We start from the raw sequence: 26960 nt of genomic DNA, 5'->3' as shown, positions 1-26960 counted from the left end.
TTTGTATAATCATGCACCAAATGATAAATAACACAACAGTAATACACAGTGCTACAACAATTCCATGAAAATTAATAGAATACATTCCTATTCATGAAACATGGTAATTAGAATTGAACTTATTACAAACATAAATACTAGCAGAAAAAAATCAAGGGTAAAGCTCAATGAGAGACCTTAGACCTAGTATAGGACTTATCTTAGAGTGAGTGAAACCAGCTTCTAAGAAGAGCTTCTTCCACTCTTCGACGCTCCGTTCTTTGCCGGTGTTGAACAAACACTCATCGTCATGTCAAATCAGTTGTGTCTCTATTGCCCCCTCACTTTGATCTTCCATTCCCATGACCAGATCATTATTATCACCTTCCCTCCCATTTCTTTGCTATGAATCGCTTCTCTACACCTCTTTAATATCTTCAAGCTCTCTTTATCCCCCAGTCATGCAGAATCCACTGTATATTTCCCATAATTAATTTATATGTTCACTGTTAGTCTCTGCTAAAAACATGTAATCTGAATGCAAATCGACATAGCTAGTACTAAAAATGTTATGCTATGAATTATGAGTGTAGTTCTCTGCTATTAAAGCAATTTAATTTGATTTGATTTGGCAGGGTAGGAATGTTGGACACAAATAAGAATAACAAATATTTGGTCTGGTAAACGACATCGTTGGTATTGTAGTGTCAAATTAATGGAAATTTACATATAGTTGTTTACCTTGAGCAAACTGCATCAGCTGAAGGTATTGCCTTAAACATGTCTCCTCCATGAAAAGCCAAGTTCTTAGTCCCCTTTAAATATCAACAACATGAGGGAGATCAAAAACAGTGCAATGAATCTCCGGAAAAGCTGGCTATGGTTTCGGCCATAGTTCCAGTGCCACCACCACATCAACGAGAGCTTCAACCCTTAACATACTCTTTATGGTCTTCATCAAAGCTCTTGCTACCAGTTGAGAGTCACTACCATGCCATTATAAAAAGTTTTTTTAAATTTAGGTTTTAGCCACACAATCCCAATTTTTTTACCATTAGTTTTTCAAACAGTGTGGAATCATCATTCTTGAACCAAGCGCTCAAGGATTGAAAGGGATTAATCACGAGTGGATCAAGCAGAAGAACACAAATGGTGCAGCAGTGAAGGGTGCTCCTTAAGGAGGAGTCGAGAAGGGTGTGAGAAAATATTTATCTTCTTGGTGATCAATTTTGCTGACTTTTGGTTGAGAAAAGAAGCCGGTATGAACTAAGACACGCATAAGACGGGAATGCGGGCTTTATTTGGGTTCACACCGAGTGCGGAAACTATTTGGGAAAGAGTTATGGGTTGGCCATGTTTATGGATGATCTCTGGAATGCCTAGTGAATGGGCATTTCACAGACATGCAATTTATATAGTTGAATGAATATTCCACACATGAGCTTGAGCTTCAAGAAGCTCACTAGCACTCTCAACATGAATCGAAGCCTGAGTAATATTGAAGGTGATCGATAGGAAAAATCTTAAACCCTGATATTCTGACAAAATACTCTTTATATAGTAGTTTGGTAGTATGAATAGGATTTTTTAATGGTAGTTGAACATCCACGCCTTGTTTGACGAGAATTATATGACTTTTTAATGGTAATTGAAAATATGAAAATATGAAATCACGGCTTCGTTTGTTTCAATATTCGAATACTACTTTTAGTATTCCCAAAAAGTTAAACAGTAAAATACCAAAAACTTTAGGCTCCTTTGGTTCATATTTTGTGTTTTTGGGAAAAGTTTTGAAAAAAGTAAAAAAAAGTTGAATTGGCGGGTATACGATGTAGGATTTATAAATTGATAAAATACCCCTATGTTTGTTTTTTTACAAAACACCCCTTATAATAAAATATTAAAAGTTCACAAAACAACCCCCAATCCACCCTCAATACGACAGTCGGCCACCACCACGGAGGGTGGCTGGAGTCACCGTAACAAAAACATTAAAAATATTTAGGTATTTAATTGAATTAACAAATTTGGGGTTTAAAAAAGTTGAATAATTGAATATATTGTGAGTTTTGGGTATTTTACTGTTTAACTTTTTTGGGAATACTAAAAGTAGTATTCCCAAATCCAACCAACGAAGCCTTAATTTTTGGGAATACTATTCTCAATATTATTCAACTTTTTAAACCCCTTAAATTTGATAATTTAATTAATAACCCCTAAATATTTTTAAAAATTACAAAAAACCCCCAATAATTTATATTAACCAGATTCTGGCCACCACTGCCTGAAAATGGCCGGAATCTGTTAGAATGGCGCACTACCGCTGAATCCCCGGTAGTGCGCCGATCTAGCTTTTTCGGTCAGATCACGGTTGGATCTGGCCGAAAAGGCCAGATCTAAGGCCAAAGATCTAGCCGTTGACGGCCAGATCTTTGCCGTAACAGTTTATAAGACGGCCAACGAACGGTCATCGTGACCATCAACGACACCGTGACGACCGTTTATTGTCGTCGTTGACGGCAAATACGGTCAGATCCACCGTGGATCTGGCCGGCAAAGGCCATAGCGGCGCACGACTGGCAAGAAACAGCCGGTTATGCGCCAATACGGTGAACTTGACCACCCTCTGGCGGTGGTGGCCAGCTGTCTTATTTGACATTGGGTTGGGGTGTTTTTTGTTAACTTTTAAGATTTTATTATAGGGTTGTTTTATATAAATAAATATAAGAGATATTTTATTAATTTATAAATTCTACATCGTAATACCCGTCCAATTCAATTTTTTTTTAACTTTTTAGAAAACTTTTTCCAAAAGTATTTTTGGAAAATCGTGCGTTGAAAGAAAGAGCCAAAAGCCAAATTTGATCCGTCAAGGGTGGGTGGGGCCCGGATCGGAATTATTAGGGTCTGTCTTTTCTTTTTGACTTTATAAAATGGTTGATTAATCATGTGTTTATTATCGGAACGTGATGTGACGGTACTGTTTTGGAAAGACTTTTTTAAATACGGACTCAACTAGACCGTTGATATTGTGATGATTTGACTGATGATTAAGATTAAAGAGCTGTGATTTAAAGCTAATTTTTGAGTGGGTCCTTTTAACCTACTGACGTTTTTTTCTTTGGATAAAAAAATTAACATTACCGATGTTATTTATGTGAAATAAACGTTTTATTGATGCTTAAAATTGTTAAACGAGTTTGCACATGTTCTTGTTCCAATGATGGAGAACTTTAATAAATTAAAGAGCAGGTAACTGCCCTTTTCCCACCCAATTAATGGTTTAATGATAATTGCCTACTCATATTTTGTAAAATTATTTTAGTATCTAAATTTTTGTTCCATTTTTACTCAAAATATTTGATGGCAAACACACAACATTCATTCTAGGCTATTAGGGCTTTTGAAGAGGGAGGTCAATAAATCTTTTAGTGGTGAGATGTTATTTTGATGTTCATGATTGTCAAATTTGACTTGGTAGAGTATTGCGTAAACCCTGATCGTTCGATTGCTGACGATTCAAGGTTGAGAGCAGATTTGTAGAGTTTTGGGTAAGTGGGGAAAGAAAATAGTGGTGGTGGTACTAACCGCTGCCAAAATCGACCGATGACACAGTCCGCCATTATTTGGATAATAAATTGTATTTTAAAATCTATGGCTGAAAATGTGTCATCATTATTTGAGTCGATAAAAATCGTTTACTTTTAAAGAGAATATATCACATGCTGAAGCTAAAATTACGTGAAGGAAACCACTTATTTCATTATTTAATTAGGTCAATGCATCACATTATATAAAATCATTATTTATTAGGAAACAAGAGTGGGTGTAAAAAAATTTTGTTATTACATGAAATATAATTATATAAGTGTGTTAGAGTCATGAAAGTGACTCTATTTTGGTGATAAAAATACCTCATGTGTGATTAAATTGAAGTATATTAAGACAATTAAAGAATTTATGAATTTATTCACGAAAATCGTTCCCTAATATTTTTCTTATGAATTTAACGTGTTTTGAATGATTTTGGAAAGTATATGAGTTGATATTAGGTTGTAGTTTATGGATTAAGGGTGATTTTGTCTCGTTTATGCTGTTTAGGGGGTAAAATGTCATGTTTCAAGGGCTGATTTTGTCATGTTTCAATCATGTAGGGACCAAATGGATATTTGCCAAATTTTGTATAAAACAACAGTGAAAGTTCGCAGATCAGGGGCTATCGCCCACCAAAACTCTTCACCTTCTCCGATCAAGCTCCAGCGACCCTTCATCTCGTTTTCCGGTGACGTTTCAACTCCCCAAGACTTGATCTTCATTCCCCATGGCCGGATCTAGCATTTCCAAGCTTCAGCCACCGCAAAAACCGTCGGAATCCGCGATTTTGCCGCCGCGCCTCTTCATCTTCCAGCCTAGATCCTGCTTATTTCTGGCGACTTCTCACCTCCCCAGGACCTGATCTGAACTCCCCATCACCAGAGCTTTCCATCGGTACCTTCGGATCCCATTTCTGTCACCGTTTTTTGGAAGACCCGTCGGAAAATTAACGTTTTCTGACGAGTGCGGCTGTTCGTATTCCGGGCTGTCCGTGGGTCGTTTTCACCCCTTCTTCGCATCATATCGCTATCGGTTACCTCCTCTCCGCCATGATTAACTCCGTTTCCACCGTTTCAGCCTCCGTCATCACCACCATGAGCGGCTGAGTTCCTGGTTGTCTGTTACAGTGTAGGCCAGATCAAGATTGACTCCATTGATCTCCTCATCAGCTCTCGACTAGTTGGATGAGCCCGAATGTTGGATATTTGGTTAAGTTTCTTGTATTCAAATTATATTTGTTTTCGTTTCAGTTTGTTTGCGATGCTTTAATATTATTCTAATGCTCGATGTGTTGAATTGATAGTGTCCATTGAGAATGTTTATTGGTATATAACTTTTCGCATAATTGAATGTCGGTTTGAGATTATTGAATATTGATTATGACTTTAAATTGCTTCGACACTGATTGCAATCAAGTTGTAGTAGCGTTTAATATCATTTCTACTAGGAATGCATTTATTATGTAATTAGTTGATTGGATGATACAGGTTGATAGGTTGTACTTATTAGCGTTGTACCAACTAGTGGTGTTTAAGGGTTTAGCATTTTTCGGTTAGTCGATGATAGTCTTTAACCAATCAATCTGTAACTAAGACGACGGGGAGACAAGATAGATTATACCTAGCTTGCCGGAAGCCATTCTATTGATTTGCCTAGCCTTGTAGGATTAGGAAATTGAAAAGCGAGGAGAGGAATTGTGAGAGTTGGTCTTGAGTCAAACCGAACCCGTAGCGGCAACACTTTTAATATTGTGTTTTAGTTAGCAATTTATTTAATCCTTTTAATTTCCTGTAAGTAATTAGTTTCCTTAGTTTTAATCAATCATTTTGCCAATTTCTCTTTCGTTAACTCAAATATACATTAGATCGTTAGTCTTGCTCTGTGGATTCGACCTTGCTTACCGCTAACTACGGTATTTAAGTTTAATTTTGTGACCGTGACGACAGGTCCAACAAAATTTTGGCGCCATGCTTTATGATTTCCCAATTTGTAGAAACATGAAGTGGGTTCATTTTCTTTTTGAGATTATAAACATCTTTTTTCAATATCCTATGAAAATAAAAAAAAATAATATAAATGAAAAAGAAAGTCTAAAGAAATCATCATTGGGTTCCATGTTAAAATGTCAAACAAAATAAGATTTTCAATTAAATTGTTCTTGTGACTTGTCTCATTCTTTGCAATTTTAGCATGCCCTAAATTTAATTTAATTAATTAATTAATGTACTAAAGTCTATGAGAAAAAAAGATTTTCAATCGATTTTTTTTTTAATTAAGAAATTGTGGGAATTTTTTTGAATATTTTAGATATTTTAAAACAAAATAAGAAATATTTTTACAAAATTTAAGACATTGTTGGAAACCATGCATTATGATTTCCCAATTTGTGGAAAGATGAAATGGGTTCATTTTTTTTTTTTTTTTTTTGAGATTATAAAAATCTTTTTTCAAGATCCTATGAAAATAAAAAAAAATAATATAAATGAAAAAGAAAGTCCAAAGAAATCATCATTGGGTTCCATGTTAAAATGTCAAACAAAATAAGATTTTCAATTAAATTGTTCTCGTGACCTGTCTCATTCTTTGCAATTTTAGCATGCCCTAAAAGTAATTAAATTAATTAATTAATGTACTAAAGTCTATGAGAAAATAATAACTCATGCTCACTTACAATAAATGGCCAGTAAAATAAATGTAATTTATTATATGTCCTTTTTAATAAATGAAATTTCTATCATCTTATAAATAGAGTTCCAAAATTAGTAGTATCTTAGTTTAGGTAGTTGGATATCTTAATAAGGTTTGTTTTTTTTTTTTTTTTATGATTTTAAATTCGATTTTCGAATAATGCATAGAAATTGTTATTTTCATAAAATTTGTTTTTTAAAAACAAAATAGTAAAAAAAATTTAAATTTTATATTACAAAAGTTAGTCAATGATTTTAATATTAACAGATTTCATTAACCTAGAATAGTAAATTTTAAAAAATATATACGGCAGCCTTTAATTAATGGTTTTTATTTAGAGTTAATGACATTAATTCTTCTTAAGTATGATAAAATCACAAAATTTATCTTTAAGGTATATGAAATAACAGAAATACCTATGCCATAAAATTTTAGATATTAAAATAAATCGTTTAAAGATAATTTGGTAAATATTTATTGATTTATAATAAGGTTTGAAAAATTTTGTTATTACATTAAGAGTAAACGACTTTTTTTCCACCTAAATAATGGTTCAATGACACTTCTTTACTTACAGACTTTTAAAATACCACTTTATTATTCAAATTTATATTTTGTTTCCAATTCTCGTATCGTTACAACCCCACACCACTATCATTTTCTTCCCCGATTATCACTCACAAAAACCCCTCAAACCCTACTCTTGTCGATCTCTTCAATCGTTGACAATCAAGCAATTAGAGTTTGCGCATCTGGGGCTCCTAACTTAAATTCTAATTAATCTTAACCATTAAAATTTAACTTTTGACCACTAAAAAACCCATGGACCTTCCCTTTTTCAAAGCTCCAAGTTATTATTTAGGGGGGAAAAAGTCAATAACTCTAACATTAATAACAAGTCTAATTAGATACACCTGATCAATTGATTTTCAAAGCTAAAAAACAAAAGATTAGGAGGATTAATGGGGCCATTGTCCACATCAAATGCATGTGGATTTGCCAGCTAGAAGACTAATCATGTGACATAAGGATATTGTACAACTTTCCCCTATTTGAAAAATAATAATAATAATTTATCATATGATATGAAACTTTATAATTAATGAATTATAATATAAAACATTGGTTTTTATTTTTTAATAATATAATGATGTTAATTTGTTTGTTTTATTAGTTTTGGGTTTGATCACTCATCCTGTCATCCAGACTGGATTTTTGGTACCCATTTTGTTGAAGTCTATCTGTCTCTACTTTAGACCCCACGAACTTTGGATCTTGTTTTTGTGCTTTTTATTTGGATTAAGCTTCCCACTTTTGGATTTAAGCACTTCTTTATTTAATTTAATGCTTCATTGTTAGTTACTAGTTATTGTAAATCAATAACCATGCTTACTCGTATGATTGTCAAATGACGGATGATTATAACGATGAGATGTTGTGCTAATCATCTATCAAAATTAGTCGAGATACATGTAAACTGGTTCAAACACTCTATTCAGCTGACTCAAACACCCTATTTTAAAAGAGAAAAGTGTAAATGTCAGATGTATCATAATTCGTATATTTGTTATTCTTAGAAAAATAAAAGTGATTTATCTCATATATGATATACCATATAAGATCGTCTTTAATGATTTTAAAAGAATATATATATCAAAGAATTTTATACTTTTCATAAGGTTTTGATAATCTTAAAAGATAGTACTAGAGTTTAATTTTGGTGTTTTTTTTTTTTTTTTTGTTCTTTTAGGAAAATGATAATAAACAAGCTTTTCAATATTAAATTAAGAATTTTTTTTTTTTTAAATAAAAATACCAAAAATGATATTAATGCTAAAGCAAGAGCGTATATATATTGGATATAATGTAAATCAGCCCATATGACTGAGTTAATTAGGCCTATATAACACTAACCCATTCTGGGTCTGGACGCTGTGGACAGAGCAATTAAGATCCAGCCCAACTAATTTAAATCCGAAGAAAACTTATATGAAATAGTCATGCCCTGCCATTTCATTCCACTGATGTGAGACCATTTTATGAAATAATATCATCAGTTGTCACATACGTGCTAAATTTTCTCATTTATCAAATAGTTACCTTGACAAATGATTCATCAATAATAATCAATCTCTATAATTCGTCAATAATTACCGTCAGTCAATGGTTTTGAAAACCGGCAATACATGTTATTGTTTTATTAGACAATCTCACCATGTCAACAAAATGAGTTAGCAAGACTGTCTCGAGTGAAAAATTATTTTCAATCCATTGTATTAGTGTGTTCTTTTAGTAACTTATGTCGTCGTAAGATTCATGAGGTTTATGAACATTGAGCCGACTTTGGCCCAACGTAAGATTGCTTTTGCTGGGCTGGATCAAGTAGTAATATTGATGGCCAGAGGTGGCCATGACCACTGTCGAAGAATAATTCCTTATTGTGAGTATTAAATATTTTATATGATGCCCAGTTGCTCCAATTATCAATATCTTGCTTTTTTCACCAGCCATGCCTCTATCTCTTTCCCCTCTCCTTCTTCTTCTTCAGTCCTATTTAATATTTACAGGAACTAGAAGGAAAGATTTTTAACACATACGGGAGCAAATAATTCTTGACTCAAATAAAAACGTGTCTCTGTAGTAACGAAGACAAAAATTGAAAAGCAAAAAGATATTTTATTTCTGTATCAAATTTTCTCCTTCAGAGTGAAAACGAAAGAGATGTTGAAACAACTGGGAGGATTCTGCAGCCACAGAAATTGTGTTAAGATTGATGCTGGAGTGCATTTATGGCCAATGTGACGGTTGGCCTGATTATACTATTCAAACTTTTGCTTTCTTTCGCAGTCACAGCCAGCGATTTTTTTTTCTCATTCAAACATCTATAAAATTTCAATCTAATAAGTCGATATTCTCTGGTATTAAAGTATATTGATATCGATCAATTGTGAATTATTGTGCAAGCGACTGTTAAATCTAGATAAAAGCATTCTAATTGTGACCAATATTGGATTAAATTATTCCAAATCACTTCTTTTTTTTTTTTTTTTTTTTTTTTTCCCATAAACCAACCTTATATATAATAGTTTTTGATCAAAAGTTCAAAAAAGGTATTTGTTGGAAATTTGAGCGAACCTCATGGGTGTTTGTAAAATTACTGCTACCTTAGCGAGGGACTCCCCACTTATAAACCCAGACCCCCGTTCCCCTTCCAGCGTGGGATATTGATACTTTGCTCTAATATGATGATTGACAGACAATTGCAGACACATACGTTTATAATTATTATCTATTCTTTTGAAAGCCATTATAATTTTGTATAATCATGCACCAAATGATAAATAACACAACAGTAATACACAGTGTACAACACAATTCCATGAAAATTAATAGAATACATTCCTATTCATGAAACATGGTAATTAGAATTGAATTATTACAAACATAAATACTAGCAGAAATAAATCAAGGGTAAAGCTCAATGAGAGACCTTAGACCTAGTATAGGACTTATCTTAGATGAGTGAAACCAGCTCTCTAAGAAGAGCTCTTCCACTCTTCGACGCCCCGTCTTTGCCGGTGTTGAACAAACACATCATCGTCATGTCAAAGCATAGTTGTGTCTCTATTGCCCCTCACTTTGATCTTCCATTCCCATGACCGATCTATTATCACCTTCCTCCCATTTCTTTGCTATGAATCGCTTCTCTACACCTCTTAATATCTCAAGCTCTCTTTATCACCCCAGTCATGCAGAATCCACTGTATTTTTCCCATAATAATTTTATATGTTCACTGTTAGTCTCTGCTAAAAACATGTAATCTGAATGCAAATCGACATAGCTAGTACTAAAAAGTTATGCTATGAATTATGAGTGTAGTTCTCTGCTTAAAGCAATTATTGATTGATATTGGCAGGGTAGGAATGTGGACACAAATAAGAATAACAAATATTGGTCTGGTAAACGACATCGTTGGTATTGTAGGTCAAATTAATGGAAATTTACATAGTTGTTTACCTTGAGCAGAACTGCATCAGCTGAAGGTATTGCCTTAAACATGTCTCCTCCATGAAAAGCAAGTTCTTAGTCCCCTGTAAATTATCAACAACATGAGGGAGATCAAAAACAGTGCAATGAATCTCCGGAAAAGCTTGGCTATGGTTCGGCCATAGTTCCAGTGCCACCACCCACAAACTAGAGACTTCAACCCCTTAATACCTCTTATGGTCTTCAATCAAAGCTTGCTACCAGTTGAGAGTCACTGACCATGCCATTATAAAAAGTTTTTTTAAATTTAGGTTCATTAGCACACAATCCAAATTTTTTTACCATTAGTTGTTTCAAACAGGTGGAATCATCATTCTTGAACCAAGCGCTCAAGGATTGAAAGGGATTAATCACGAGTGGATCAAGCAGAAGGAACACAAATGGTGCAGCAGTGAAGGGTGCATCCTTAAGGAGGAGTCGAGAAGAGGGTGTGAGAAAATATTTATCTTCTTGGTGATCAATTTTGTGACTTTTGGTTGAGAAAGAAGCCGGTATGAACTAAGACACGCATAAGACGGTACGTGAGCGTGGGCTTTATTTGGGTTCACACCGAGTGCGGAAACTATTTGGGAAAGAGTTATGGGTTGGCCATGTTTATGGATGATCTCTGGAATGCCTAGTTGAATGGCGCATTTCACAGACATGCAATTTATATAGTGAATGAATAATTCCACACATGAGCTTGAGCTTCAAGAAGCTCACTAGCACTCTCAACATGAATCGAAGCCATGAGTAATAGAAGGTGATCGATATGGAAAAATCTTAAACCCTGATAATTCTGACAGGAAATACCTTTATATAGTAGTGATGGTGTAGTATGATAGGGATTTTTTAATGGTAGTTGAACATTCACGCCTTGTTTGACGAGAATTATATGTACTTTTTAATGGTAATTGAAATATGAAAATATGAAATCAGCGGCTTCGTTTGTTCAATATTCAGAATACTACTTAGTATTCCCAAAAAAGTTAAACAGTAAAATACCAAAAACTTTAGGCTCCGTTTGGTTCATAATTTTGTGTTTTTGGGAAAGTTTTTTGAAAAAAGTAAAAAAAAAGTTGAATTGGGGGGTATTACGATGTAGGATTTATAAATTGATAAAATACCCCTATGTTTGTTTTTTACAAAAACACCCTTATAATAAAATATTAAAAGTTAACAAAAACACCCCCCATCCACCCTCAAATACGGACAGTCGGCCACCACCACGGAGGGTGGCTGGAGTCACCGTAACAAAAACATTAAAAATATTTAGGGGTATTTAATTGAATTAACAAATTAGGGGGTTTAAAAAAGTTGAATAAAGTTGAATAATATGTGAGTTTTGGGTATTTTACTGTTAACTTTTTTGGGATACTAAAAGTAGTATTCCCAAAATCAACCAAACGAAGCCTAATTTTTGGGAATACTATTCTCAATATATTCAACTTTTTTAAACCCCAAATTGATAATTTAATTAAATACCCCTAAATATTTTTAAAAAATTACAAAAACACCCCAATAATTTATATTAACCAGATTCTGGCCACCACTGCCTGAAAATGGCCGGAATCGTTTAGAATGGGCACTACGGCTGAATCCGGCCGGTAGTGCGCCGATCTAGCTTTTTCGGTCAGATCACGGTGGATCTGCCGGAAAAGGCCAGATCTAAGGCCAAAGATCTAGCCGTTGACGGCCAGATCTTGGCCGTACAGTTTATAACGACGGCCAACGAAACGGTCATCGTGACCATCAACGACGACCGTGACGACCGTTTATTGGTCGTCGTTGACGAGCAAATACGGTCAGATCCACCGTGGATCTGGCCGGCAAAGGCCATAGCGGCGCACGACTGGCGAAGAAACAGCGGTTATGCGCCAATACGGTGAACTGACCACCCTCTGCGGTGGTGGCCAGCTGTCAGTATTGACATTGGGTTGGGGGTGTTTTTGTTAACTTTAAGATTTTATTATAGGGGTGTTTTTAAATAAATAAATATAAGAGATATTTTATTATTTATAAATTCTACATCGTAATACCCGTCCAATTCAATTTTTTTTTAACTTTTTTAGAAAACTTTTTCCAAAAGTATTTTTGGAAAATCGTGCGTTGAAAGAAAGGCCAAAAGCCAAATTTGATCCGTCAAGGAAGGTGGGTGGGCCGGATGGAATATTAGGGTCTGTCTTTTTTTTGACTTTATAAAATGGTTGATAATCATGTGTTTATTCAGTGAACGTGATGTGACGGTACTGTTACTTGGAAAGACTTTTTTATACGGACTCAACTAGACCGTTGATATGTGATGATTTGACTGGATTAAGATTAAAGAGCTGTGATTTAAGCTAATTTTGAGTGGGTCCTTTTAACCTACTGACGTTTTTTTCTTGGATAAAAAAATTAACATTACCGATGTTATTTATGAAAATAAACGTTTTATGATGCTTTAAATTGTTAAAACGAGGTTGCACATGTTCTTGTTCCCAATGATGGAAGAACTTTAATAATTAAAGAGCAGGTAACTGCCCTTTTCCCACCCAATTAATGGTTTAATGATAATTGCCTACTCATATTGTTAAAAAATATTTTGTATCTAAATTTTTGTCCTTTTTTACTCAAAATATTTGATGGCAAACACAAAACAAATCAGTCTAGGCTATTAGGGCTTTTGAAGAGGGGAGGTCAATAAATCTTTTAGTGGTGAGATGTAGATTTTGATGTTCATGATTGACAAAATTTGACTTGGTAGAGTATTGGTAACCCTGATCGTCGATTGCTGACGATTGACAAGGTTGATGGAGCAAGATTTGTAGAGTTTTGGTAAGTAATGATCGGGAAAGAAAATAGTGGTGGTGGTACTAACGCTGCCAAAATCGACCGATGACAGTCGGTCCATTATTGGATAAAAAAATGTATTTAAAAATCTATGGCTAAAATGTGTCATTATTTGAGTCGATAAAAATCGTTTACTTATTAAAGAGAATATTATCACATGCTGAAGCTAAAATTACGTGAAGGAAACCAATATTTCATTATTAATTAGGTCAATGCATCACATTATATAAAATCAATATTTATTAGGAAACAAGAGTGGGTGTAAAAAAATTTTGTTATTACATGAAATATAATTATATAAGTGTGTTAGAGTCATGAAAGTGACTTATTTTGGTGATAAAAATACCTATGTGTGATTAAATTGAAGTATATTAAGACAATAAGAATTTATGAATTTATTCACGAAAATCGTTCCTAATATTTTTCTTATGAATTAACGTGTTTTGAATGATTTGGAGAGTATATGAGTTGATATTAGGTGTGTAGTTATGGATTAAGGGTGATTTTGTCTCGTTTATGCTGTTTAGGGGGTAAAATGTCAGTTTCAAGGGCGATTTTGTCCTGTTTCAATCATGTAGGGACCAAATGGATATTGCCAAATTTTGTATAAAACAACAGTGAAAGTTCGCCGATCAGGGCTATGCCCACCAAAACTCTTCACCTTCTCCGATCAAGCTCCAGCGACCCTTCATTCGTTTCCGGTGACGTTTCAACTCCCCAAGACTTGATCTCATTCCCCATGGCCGGATCTAGCATTTCCAAGCTTCAGCCACCGAAAAACCGTCGGAATCCGCGATTTTGCCGCGCGCCTCTTCATCTTCCAGCCTAGATCCTGCTTATTTGGCGACTTCTCACCTCCCCAGGACCTGATCTGAACTCCATCACAGAGTTTCATCGGTACCTTCGGATCCCATTTCTGTCACCGTTTTTTGGAAGACCGTGGAAAATTAAGTTTTCTGACGAGTGCGGCTGTTCGTATTCCGGGCTGTCCGTGGGTCGTTTTCACCCCTTCTTCGCATCATATCGCTATCGGTTACTCCTCTCGCCATGATAACTCCGTTTCCACCGTTTCAGCCTCCGTCTCACCACCATGAGCGGCTGAGTTCCTGGTTGTCTGTTACAGTGTAGGCCAGATCAAGATGACTCCATTGATCTCCTCATCAGCTCTCGACTAGTTGGATGAGCCGAATGTTGGATATTGGTTAAGTTTCTTGTATTCAAATTATATTTGTTTTCGTTTCAGTTTGTTTGCGATGCTTTAAATTATTCTAATGCTCGATGTGTGAATTGATAGTGTCCATTGAGAATGTTATTGGTATATAACTTTTCGCATAATTGAATGTCGGTTTGAGATTATTGAATATTGATTATGACTTAAATGCTTCGACACTGATTGCAATCAGGTGTAGTAGCGTTTAATATCATTTCTACTAGGAATGCATTATTATGTAATTAGTGATTGGATGATACAGGTTGATGGTTGTACTATTAGCGTTGTACCAACTAGTGGTGTTAAGGGTTTAGCATTTTTCGGTTAGTCGATGATAGTCTTTAACCAATCAATCTGTAACTAAGACGAGGGGAGACAAGATAGATTATACCTAGCTGTGCGGAAGCCATTCTATTGATTTGCTAGCCTTGTAGGATTAGGAAATGAAAAGCGAGGAGAGGAATTGTGAGAGTTGGTTTGAGTCAAACCGAACCCGTAGCGGCAACACTTTTAATATGTGTGTTAGTTAGCAATTATTTTATCTTTAATTTCCTGTAAGTAATTAGTTCCTTAGTTTTAATCAATCATTTTGCCAATTTCTTTCGTTAACTCAAATATACATTAGATCGTTAGTCTGCTCTGTGGATTCGACCTTGCTTACCGCTAACTACGGTATTTAAGTTTAATTTTGTGACCGTGACGACAGGTCCAACAAAATTTTGGCGCCATGCTTTATGATTTCCCAATTTGTAGAAACATGAAGTGGTTCATTTTCTTTTTGAGATTATAAACATCTTTTTTCAAATCCTATAAAATAAAAAAAATAATATAATGAAAAAGAAAGTCTAAAGAACATCATTGGGTTCCATGTAAAATGTCAAACAAAATAAGATTTTCAATTAAATTGTTCTTGTGACTGTGCTCATTCTTTGCAATTTTAGCATGCCTAAATTTAATTTAATTAATAATTAATGTACTAAAGTCTATGAGAAAAAAAGATTTTCAATCGATTTTTTTTTTAATTAAGAATTGTGGATTTTTTTAAATATTTTAGATATTTTAAAACAAAATAAGACATGTTGAAACCATGCATTATGATCCCAATTTGTAGAAACATTAAATGGGTTCCCTTTTTTTTTTTTTTTTTTTTTTTTTAAGATTATAAAAGTCTTTTTCAAGATCCTATGAAAATAAAAAAATAATATAAATGAAAAAGGAAGTCCAAAGAAATCATCATTGGTTCCATGTTAAAATGTCAAACAAAATAAGATTTTCAATTAAATTGTTCTTGTGACTTGTGTCATTTTGCAATTTTAGCATACCTAAAATTAATAATTAATGTACTAAAGTCTATGAGAAAATAATAACTATGCTCACTTACAATAAATGGCCAATAAAATAAATGTAATTTATTATGTCCTTTTTAATAAATGAAAATTATATCATCTTATAAATAGAGTTCCAAATTAGTAGTATGTTAGTTAGGTAGTTGGATATCTTAATAAGGTTTTTTTTTTTTTTTTATGATTTTAAATTTGATTTCGAATAATGCATAGAAATTTTTTTCATAATTTTTTTTTTTTAAAAACAAATACTGAAAAAAATAAATATACATTACAAAAGTTAGTCAAGATTGTAGTGTTAAAAAATTTCATTAACCTAGAATAGCAAATTTCAAAATAATATACGATGACCTTTAATATTGAATAACAAGAAAATAATAGCCGTTAAATTTAGACATTAAATAAATCGTTCAAAGATAATTTGGTAAATATTATCATTCTTAATAAGGTTTGAAAAAATTGTTATACATTAAGAGTAAACGATTTTTCCCACTAAATAATGGTTTAATAACACTTTCTATTTACAGACTTTTAAAATATCACTTTATTACCAAATTATATTTTGTTCCAATTCGTATCATTGTAACTACACCACCACCATTTTTTTTTCTGATCATCACTCACCAAAAACCCTCAAACCTACCTCCCGTCGATTCTGTCAGTCACTGATAATGAGCAATTGGGTTTGGGCAATCGGACTCTTAAGTTAAATTCTAATCAATTTAACTACTAAATTCAACTTTCTACTACCATCATCGACCTTTCCTTTAGCTCCAAGCCATTACTTAGCGGGGAAAAAGTCTGTAAGTATTACATTAATAACAAGTCTAATTGATACACCTGATGAATTGATTTTCAAAGCTAAAAAACAAAGATTAGGAGGATTAATGGGGCCATTGTCCACATCAAATGCATGTGGATTTGCCAGCTAAAAGACTAATCATGTGACAAAGATATTGACAACTTTCCCCTATTTGAAAATAATAATAATAATTATCATATGATATGAAACTTAATAATTAATGAATTATAATATAAAACATTGGTTTTTATTTTTAATATATAGATGTAATTTGTTTGTTTTATATTTGGGTTTGATCACTCATCTGTCATCCAGACTGGATTTTTGGTACCCATTTTGTTGAAGTCTATCTGTTCCCACTTTAGACTCACAAACTTTGGATCTTGTTTTTGTGCTTTTATTTGGATTAAAGCTGCCCACTTTTGGATTTAAACACTTCGTTTTTTAATTTCGCTTCATTGTTAGTTACTAGTTACTGAAAATCAATAACCATGCTTATCGTGTGATTGTCAAATGACGGATGATTATAGTGATGAGAATGTGTAATCACCTAGCAGGATTAGTCAAGATACGTATAAATTGACTCAAACATCCGATTTAAAAAAAAGAAAAAAAGTGTAAATGTCAGATGTATCATGATTCATATATTTGTATTATTAGAAAAATAAAAGTGATTTATCTCAATATGATATACCTTGTAAGATCGTCTTTAAGATTTTAAAAGAATATATATACCAAAGATTTTATACTTTCAATTTTCATAGGGTTTGATAATCTTAAAAGATAGTACTAGAGTTTAATTTTTTTTTTTAGGAAGATAATAAACAAGCTTTTCAATATATATTAAGAATTTAGTTTTAGTTTTTGAATTTATTTTTTTAAAATAAAAACACCAAAAATGGTATTAATGCTAAAGTGAGAGCGGATTATATTGGATATAATGCAAATCAGCCATATGACTGAGTTAATTAGGCCTATATAAACTAACCATTCTAGGTCTGGATGCTGTGGACAGAGCAATAAGATCCAGCCAACTAATTTAAATCCAAAGAAAACTTATATGAAATAGTCTGCCCTGCCATTTCATTCCATGATGTGAGACCATTTATGAATAATATCATCAGTTGTCACATAGTGCTAAATTTTCATTTATCAAATAGTACCTTGACGATGATTCATCAATAATACAATCTCATAATTCGTCAATAATTACCATCAGTCAATGGTTTTGAAAACCGACAATACATGTTATTGTTTATTAGACAGTCTCACCATGTCACAAAATGGTTAGCAAGACTGTCTCGAGGTGAAAAGTATTTTTAATCCATTGTATAGTGTATTCTTTTAGAACATATGTCATCGTAAGATTTTAGGTTATGAATATTGAGCCGACTTTGGCCCAATGCAAGATTGCTTTTGCTGGGTTGATCAAGTAGTATATTGATGGCGAGAGCTGGCCATGACCACCGTCAAAGAATAATTCCTTATTGTGAGTATAAATATTTATATGGTAAGAAAATCTATATAATTTATTTATGGGCCACCCTAACATATTAACACCTATGAAATATGTTCTAATAATTAATGTAAAAATATCAAGTTTCTAATAACTTACGGTTTTATCTCATTTTTATTATTATTATTTTATTCTTTTGATATATCCTCCTAGTTAGTAAATCACTCAAAATAGTTAACAATGCATTTAGTTAGCGTGTCATCAATAAAGTAATTAATTATGAAAATAGATAAATTTTAACAATTTAAATATATTGATTAAAAATATATTTAGTTTGTGCACACTTAAATAATCCTATAGGTGAATAGCACAGTGTCCCACAGCCACAAAACACCAACACCCTTTTTAGTTCATATAATTATAAATAAATAAAAAAATTATTTTTATTTTCTTAGTTGTTTTGATATAAATGTGTGAGAATAAAACAAAATAAAAACAAAACCTTTAGCTTTTGCTTGAAGGTCCTCAATCTCACTTTAAAAGCTTGAAGAAATAAATTTATGGTAGGAATGATGGAAATCCCTTTTGCATACAAGAATTTTGGGTATTTGAGATTCAAGCTAACAAATAAAGATAATGTTGCTCTTCATTCTTTCTTTTCAAGACCTTCAAACTTTTCCAAATTAACTTTCTTGCGTTTTCTTAGCTAAGCCAATTCCACCACGTTTTATTATTGGAAATGGTATTGAAGTTGTAGCTTGGAAGGAGGTGCATTTGGCTTGACAGGAGGAACAAAGGCAAAGGTTGAATGGCCCATAGAACCGCTGGCATTCACCATGTATTTACCAAGATACCCAGGCTCCAATTATCAATATCTTGCTTTTTTCACCAGCCATGTCTCGATCTCTTTTCCCCTCTCTCTTCTTCAGCCCTATTTAATATTTATAGGAACTAGAAGAAAGATTTTTGACACGTATAGGAACAAATAATTCTTGACTCAGATAAAAAGTGTCTCTTAGTAACGAAGACAAAAATTGAAAAGGAAAGAGATATTTTATTTCTGTATAAATTTTCTGTTTCCAACAAGGTTTTTGCAAAATTAAAGAAGAAAAAAAATGAACAGGAAAGAGTGAAAACAAAGAGATATTGAAACGACTGGGGGATTTTGCAGCCACAGAAATTGTGTTAAGATGGATACCTGTTATATTATTCAACCTTTTTGCTTTTTTTGCAGTCACAGCTAGCGTTTCTACGGTGAACCCTTCTTTGAAACCTTTTTTCTTTTCTTTATTTTTTTTCATTTCAAAAATTCTATAAAATTTCAATCTAACTCGATATTCTATGGTATTAAAGTATATTGATACGATCAATGTGGAATCATTGTGCAAGACCCCCGTTTCCCTTCCGGCGTGGGAAATGTGATACTTTGCTCTAATATGAGATTTGACAGACAAATACAGATACTATGTTAATTATTTATTGCTATTCTTTTGAAGCCATAACAATTTCGTACAATCATACACCAAATGATAAATAACACAGCAGTAATAGACACTGCTACAGCACAATTCCATGAAAATTAATAGAATACATTCCCATTCACGAAACATGGTAATTAGAATTGAACTTGCTACAAACATGAATACTAGCAGAAAATAAATCAAGGGTAAAGCTCAATGAGAGACCTTATACCTAGTATAGGACTTTCTTATAGTGAGTGAAACCAGCTTCTAAGAAGAGCTTCTTCAACTCTTCGACACTCCGTCTTTGCCGGTGTTGAACGAAACATCATCATCATGTCGAAGCATAGTTGGTTCTCCATTGCCCTCACTTGATCTTCCATTCCCATGGCCAGTTCTATTATCACCTTCCCTCCCATTTCTTTGCTAGGAATCGCTTCTTACACCCTTAATATCTTCGACTTCTTCATCACCCCAGTTATGTAGAACCACTGTAATTTTCCCATAATTAATTTATATGTTCACTGTTAGTCGCTGCTAAAACTGTAATCTGAATGCAAAGACATAGCTAGTACTAAAGTTTATGCTATGAATATGAGTGTAGTTCTCTGCTATTAAAGCAATTTAATTTGATTTGGCATTGGTAGGATAGGAATGTTGGACAAAATAGAATAACAAATATTTGGTCTGGTAAACGACGTTGTTGGTATTGTGTGTGTATGTCAAATTAATGGAATTACATATAGTTGTTTACCTTGAGCAAGACTGCATTAGCCGAAGGTATTGCCTTAACATGTCTCCTCCATGAAAAGCCAAGTTCTTAGTCCCCTGTAAATTATCACAACATGAGGGAGATCAAAAACAATGCAATGAATCTCCGGAAAAGCTTTGGCTATGGTTTCGACCATATTCCAGTGCCACCACCACCTAACTAGAGACTACCCCCTTAAATACCTCTTTATGGTCTTCAATCAAAGCTCTTGCTACCAGCTGAGAGTCACTAACCGGCATCATAAAAAGTTTTTTTAAATTTAGGTCATTAGCAGACAATCCCAAATTTTTTTTCCATTAGTTGTTTCGAACGGTGTGGAATCATCATTCTTGAACCAAGCGCTCAAGGATTGAAAGGAATTAATTAGGAGTGGATCAAGCTCGAGAAACACAAATGGTGAGCAGTGAGGGTGCATCCTTAAGGAGGAGTCGAGAAAGGGTGTGAGAAATACTTGTCTTCTTGGTGATCAATTTTGCTGACTTTTGGTTGAGAAAAGAAGCCGGTATGAACTAAGACACGCATAAGACGGTGAATGCCGTGGGCTTTATTTGGGTTCACACCGAGTGCAGAAAAATTGGAGAAAGGTCATGGGTTGGCTATGTTATGGATGATCTCTGGAATGCCTAGTGAATAGCGCATTTCACAGACATGCAATTATATAGTTGAATGAATAATTCCACACGTGAGCTTGAGCTTCAAGAAGCTCACTAGCACTTCTCACATGAATCGAAGCCATAAGTAATATGAAGTACTCTTTGGCCTGATAGTTCTGAGGAAAGTACACTTAATAGTAGTTGATGGTAGTGTGAATCGGGTTTTTTAGTGGTAGTTGATATACACGTCTTGTCTATAGAATGCATAATTAAAGTTCTTAATTGAGCACCACATGAATGACAAGTGATACAATTAGCTAGTATGAAGTATGAATCCTATCCATGGAATCCATCAGGTTATAATTGGGCACCGCATGAACGATAAGTGATACTAGTAGCAAGAAATATCGAGTAAACGACTTTTCCACCCCAAAAATTGCTTTAATGACACTTTTTCATCCAAAAAGTTCTAAAATACCACTTTTCCACCAACATTCATATTCTATTAATATCTAAAATGCACTTTACTTTCTTAACCAGTATTCGACGAGTTATCAGGGGCAAAAGTAAGAGAGTTGTAGGGACACCGACAATTGAATATTTGCCATTGAAATCAGTCAAAATAATCTAAGAACAAAAAACACTGGTTTTGCGTAGGCAACAATCGGCGAGAAATCAGGTATCGGTGAGAGAGGATTTGTAGAGAGGAGATTGGAGTGTAAATGGTGATGACTAAGAGAATTTTGCTATCTGAATAGATCGAAATCGGTTTGGGTAATACCAAAATATTAACTTTGAGTGAAAAAATGATATTTTGAAACTTTTTGTGTGAAATAGTGATTTACTCATAAAACCTTTGTAAGACCTACAGGGTCTCTCTCATATAACAATAAATGGTAGAAGAATCAAGATTATAATTGACAATAACAGCCAATGTCTGCAAATCCTCTCATTATAATATGTTTCAGCTCTGCCGTGAGTGAATCTTTAACAAAATCTCCTTGGCCTATTGCTTGATCCATTTATTTTATATATTTCACCTTTTACATGTTTTAAATAAAAAAGATAGCCTGTGACATTCATGTGATTTATATCCAATTTCCCTTTAGTGGCGTTACGTTAAGAAACAGCAAAATTTCTTTTTATAATAATTAAATTATGTGGTTCAGGCCAATATCAAAGTAAATTGTGGGCTTTTAAAATTTAATTAATTAAAAAAAGTATATGCATTTTATTGTCCAAAGAGGTGATTGATTGTATATGGAGGAAATATACCCATCCGTTTTCATAATCTTTATAACAGATTACGAAACTTGAGGTTGTGAGTAATCCATTTTTCTATTGGTTTTGGTTTGACGAATATTTAATTAAGAGATGAGTGGACGACATGTTCCCACCCAAAGATTAACAAAATTCTAGTTCTACTTTGATTTTATTTATTCTATATTTTCAACTTCAATTAATAGAAAATCATTTAATATATCGGTTAAAAGTTAAAGTGTCATTTGAACTCATTAAATGTGAAATAAAAAAAAAAAGTTCAAATAACCCCTTTTACACCACAAATCTCTCCCAAGCACCCTTATCAGTTATCACTCTCTTCCCTCGCGATTGCCACAAAAAATTAGATCTAGTTGGATTCCCAATGCTATTGGACATCACACCATCACCCCACTCATCCCCGAAAAACCACATTTCCCCAACCTCTTTCGCTTTCATTTTGGCTAGATCGAAGTCTTTTCTCTGCTATTTTTCCCTCCTGTGATTTTCTGAAAAATCCATATCTAGCCAGATTTCAACCACTGCCCCACAGCTAGCTACCACCCCCATCGTCCCCGACAAAAACCATCCATCCCCCAGCTGTTTGCCTCCATTTTGCTGGATATGAGCATTTTTGCCGATTTTTCCCTCTCTTATGGCTACTGGAAAAATATAGATCCATTTCGGAGTTAAAAAATAATTTATTAATTTATTTTAAAGGTGGTAATAATAACTTTTTATATTGTGTCAGAATCCAAAAATCATTAACGTCGTTAATTTTAAGGTGTGGAATAAAAAAACCAAGGATGGGAATTTATATTTTCACTAATCTTTGGGGGAAACATGTGGTTTACTCTTAAAAAGAGATTACGGTGAGTTTATCGTTTTCCTTCACTTTAATATTCTTATTTTGGGGACTTTTTGAAATTACAGATTTCTCTTTACCGTACAAGTGTCTGTTTCGATATTTTTTTCATATATTTTCTTGGCGTGAACTTAAATAGTTCCCATAAAAAGTATTTATCAGAAATTAATCAGCAGTTCAATTAAATTAATCAATTAATTATTCACCCAAGTTTAAATAGTAAACTCATTTTTTTTTATCAGATGTGTCCGAGCCAGTTTAGTATATCTCATTAATTTTTGGAACCTAAAATTGATAATTAGGTAACTTCTCTTGATACTCTATTAATATCTATAAAGACTCAAATTAAGAGCTCATAAAACTCTTTTCGCTTTTTTATCATCAGACTAACAGTAATACTAGTACAACTCATCTCACACCTATTAATTATTAAATTAATATTAATATGAAATATGAAATCAGCTTTTTGAATCCAAATTGGTAGGCTTTGTTCTTGGAGATATGCATAGAAAAACATAATTTCAAAAGTATTTTTGGAAAACAGAAATTTTCAACTTTTTTTTGTTTTAAGAGCAGGCATCCTTCGTGCGTGAAAGAAAGAGGAGTAGTTGGTGATGGAAAAAATTTTGAGTTGGGATTTTAAAAGAGCCAAAAGCCGAAGTAGACAGTCAAGGTGGGTGGGGCCCGGATCCGAATTATAGAGTCTGTCTTTATTTTTGACTTTACAAAATGATTGATTAATCCTGTGTTTTATTCAGTGAACGTGATCGTGACGGTATTGTAACTTGGAAAGACATTTTTAAATACGGACTCAACTAAACCGTGTATATGTGATGATTTGACTGATGATTTAGATTAAAGGGCTGTGATTTAAGCTAATTTTTGAGTGGGTCCTTTTAACCACCGACGTTTTTTTTTTTGGATAAAAAAAATAAAGATTGCCGACGTTATTTCTGTGAAATAAACATTTTATTGATGTTTAAAATTATTAAAACAAGTGTGCACAGTTCTTGTTCCCAAGATGAAAGAATTAATAAAATGAAAAAAGTATTTACGGCCCTTTTCCACCCCAATTAATGGTTTAATAACACTTTCTTACTCATATTTGTTAAAATACTATTTAAGTATCTAAATTTATGTTCCATTTTCTACTCAAATATTTGACGACAAACGAAAAACAAACTCATCTAAGCTGTTGGGCTTTTGAAGAGAGGAGGTCAGTAAGTCTTTTGGTGGTGAAGTTAGATTTTGATGCTCGTGATTGATCGAAATTTGATTTGATAGGGGCAATTGTGTAAACCCTAATCGCTCGATTGCTGGATTGACAGGATTGATGAAAGCAAGATTTGTGGGGTTTTGTAAGTAATGATCCGAAAATAAGATAGTGATGTGATTTGGATACCAATGCTGCCAAACGACCGATGGCACAGTCTGCCATTATTTGGATAGTAAAATATATTTTAAAAATCTGTGGCTGAAAATTAAGTCATTATTTGGGTGGATAAAATTCGTTTACTTATAAAGAGAATATTATCACATGCTGAAGCTAAAATTACGTTAAGGAGACCAACTATTTCATTATTAATTAGGTCAATTAAGTCAATGCATCACATTATATATAATGAATCATTGTTTATTACGAAACAAGAATGGGTATAAATTTTTTTTGTTATTACATGAAATATAAGTGGAGTCTATATTTTTAACCAATATTTTAGAAATGGGTCGGTCCAACTAGTGACATCATCATGCTATGGTGACGCCATGCCTCATCTCTTTTCCCCTCCTCCTTCTTCAACCCTATTTAATTATAGGAACTAGAAGGAAGATAAACCTACGGACACCAAAATAGTCCACCGAATTTCTGTACCGGCCTACGTGGAAGCATCTCTCAGTTTTTTTATAATTTTTTTCTAGTGAACGGCCGTCCATCCAATTTGACGGCCGTCACTCACATGGACGCCGTCCATGTTATATGGATGGGCGTCCATATGGAGAGACGGCGGTCCATATAATATGGACGCCGTCCCTATTAAATAAAATAAAAAAATTTGTAAAAGCTTAGGGACGGCGTCCATCTATTATGGACGGCGTCCATTAATTTTGGAAGGGCGTCCATGTTATATGGAAGGGCGTTCCATATTCGAGGGAGGCCATACATATAATATGGACGCCCGTCCCTATTAAAATAAAAAAATAAAAATTGTAAAAGCTTAGGGACGGCCGTCCACAAATAATGGACGCCCGTCCTTCACCCAAAATATAAAAAAAAAAAAAAATTCTTTGGGGACGCCGTCCACCAATTGTGACGGCCGTCCCTTAATTTTGGACGGGCGTCTATAATTTTTGGACGCCAGTCCAAAATTAATATTTACAAATCTTAAAAAAGCGATGGACGGGCGTTTCGTAAAAAAAGTAATTTTTAAACACTGGACGGTCGTCCCTAACTTGTGGACGGCTGTCCATACTGAAGGAGCCCGTCCATTCATTATGGACGGTCGTCCATAAGGGTTGGACGACTTCCCTTTTGTAAAGGCAGCCGTCCAACCCTATGGACGCCCGTCCATAAGTTATTAAAATTTAAAAAAAAAAAATTTTGAAATAACATTTGGTTACATTAGCTTCTCCAATACGCTTCTCCAACAAGCGCTAAAATTCTCAGAGCGAAAGAAACCAGCGCCAAAATTCGTCATCCCTTCTGCTTCATCGTTGCCGTCTGTTTTCGTCTCAGCGTTGCGTCTGCATTTCTCAGCCATTTCTTCCCGCAACAAACGTTTTCTCCTCATTTTCCAGCTACCGTGTGAAGAATGAAGCTATCATCTTTTCATCATCAACCACACCATTTTTACAGTCGAAGAAACACCAGCCATTTTTCAGTCGAAAGAGGGATCCATTTTTTACAGGGAAAGGGAGATTAGAGATTTGTGCAGGTTAATAAACGATTTTCATATAATTTATACATTATTTAGTTTTTTACCGTGGAAATTTTTATATAACTTATCCATGTATTTAGTTTTGTATTATATTTTGGATTGAATATGTTCCAATAGAAACAAACTGATAGAGAAATTGTTGGTGATTGTTATGAACCAGATTTCGTGAACGTGACACTAGTATTGGATTTGCATTAAATTACAGAATATGGAAGGTCCAGTTTGGCTCAGAATATGAAGAGTCCAGTTTGCCTTAGAATATGGAAGAGTCAGTTTGCCTCATTTCATGATGTTGAGGTAAATTTATTGTATCGTATTGTTTATTTATTTGATGTGTTGTATTAGTACATTCTAATTTTATGTTTATAAAACTATTAAATCAGGAAAATGAAAGTGATGAATTAGAAGATATGGGATGTGCAGAGGAAGAAGTAGAGCCTCATATTGGAATGTGTTTGATTCAGTTGATAGTCTGGTGCAGTATTACAAACGGTATGGTAACAAAATAGGATTTGAAGCAATGATACGTACGTCAAGAAAGGCGAAGATGGAGAGATGAGATATGGACAGTGGATGTTCTTGTTCTGGAAAGGAGAGATGTAAGTCCGAAATACCTTGAAAAACAACCTGTTGCCAAAACAGATTGTAAGAGTCGGATTAATGCAGCTTTGAATGGTGAATGCAAATGGGAAATTAAATCAGTTGTACTTGAACTAACCATGATCTTACAAGTCCGACAAAAAGAAGATATTTCAAGGTTAACCGAAACGATACAACCTTATGTGAAAAGGCGACTTGAAGTTATGATGTGGCTGGGTTAGACCGTGTAAAAATTTTCAGACATGTTCAGTTGGGGCAGGAGGTGTAGAGAATTTGACGTTTCTAGAAAAAGATTGTAGGAACTACATTGAAAAAGTGAAAAGTTACGACTTAGAGTTGGAGATGCTTCGCAGTACTTGAGTATTTTAGGAAAATGCAAAAGGAGAATTCAAATTTCTGGTACATAATTGATGTAGTGAAGAGAGTTGATTACAGAAGTGTTATGGGTTGATGCTAGATGTAGGGCTGCATATAAAGAATTCGGTGATGTTATCACCTTTGACACAACGTATCTGACGAACAAGTATGATATGCCTTGCTACTTTT

General features: G+C 33.8%; 1 long non-coding RNA gene across 1 annotated transcript; it reads right to left on the bottom strand.

Annotated features, from left to right (window-relative positions):
* Positions 1-42: 42 nt before the first annotated feature.
* LOC116113744 lies at positions 43-20419 on the bottom strand. Its single transcript, XR_004125464.1, has 3 exons — positions 20346-20419; positions 721-794; positions 43-452 (listed from the first exon to the last, which is right to left on the bottom strand). It is a non-coding gene; the product is annotated as an uncharacterized LOC116113744 (long non-coding RNA).
* Between the last annotated feature and the right edge of the window lie 6541 nt (positions 20420-26960).

The sequence above is a fragment of the Pistacia vera genome, unplaced genomic scaffold, assembly GCF_008641045.1.
Source record: "Pistacia vera cultivar Batoury unplaced genomic scaffold, PisVer_v2 Contig69, whole genome shotgun sequence".
Lineage (NCBI taxonomy): Eukaryota > Viridiplantae > Streptophyta > Magnoliopsida > Sapindales > Anacardiaceae > Pistacia > Pistacia vera.
The sequence above is the reverse complement of the archived record's forward strand: the minus strand, read 5'-3'. Positions and strand labels throughout refer to the sequence as shown.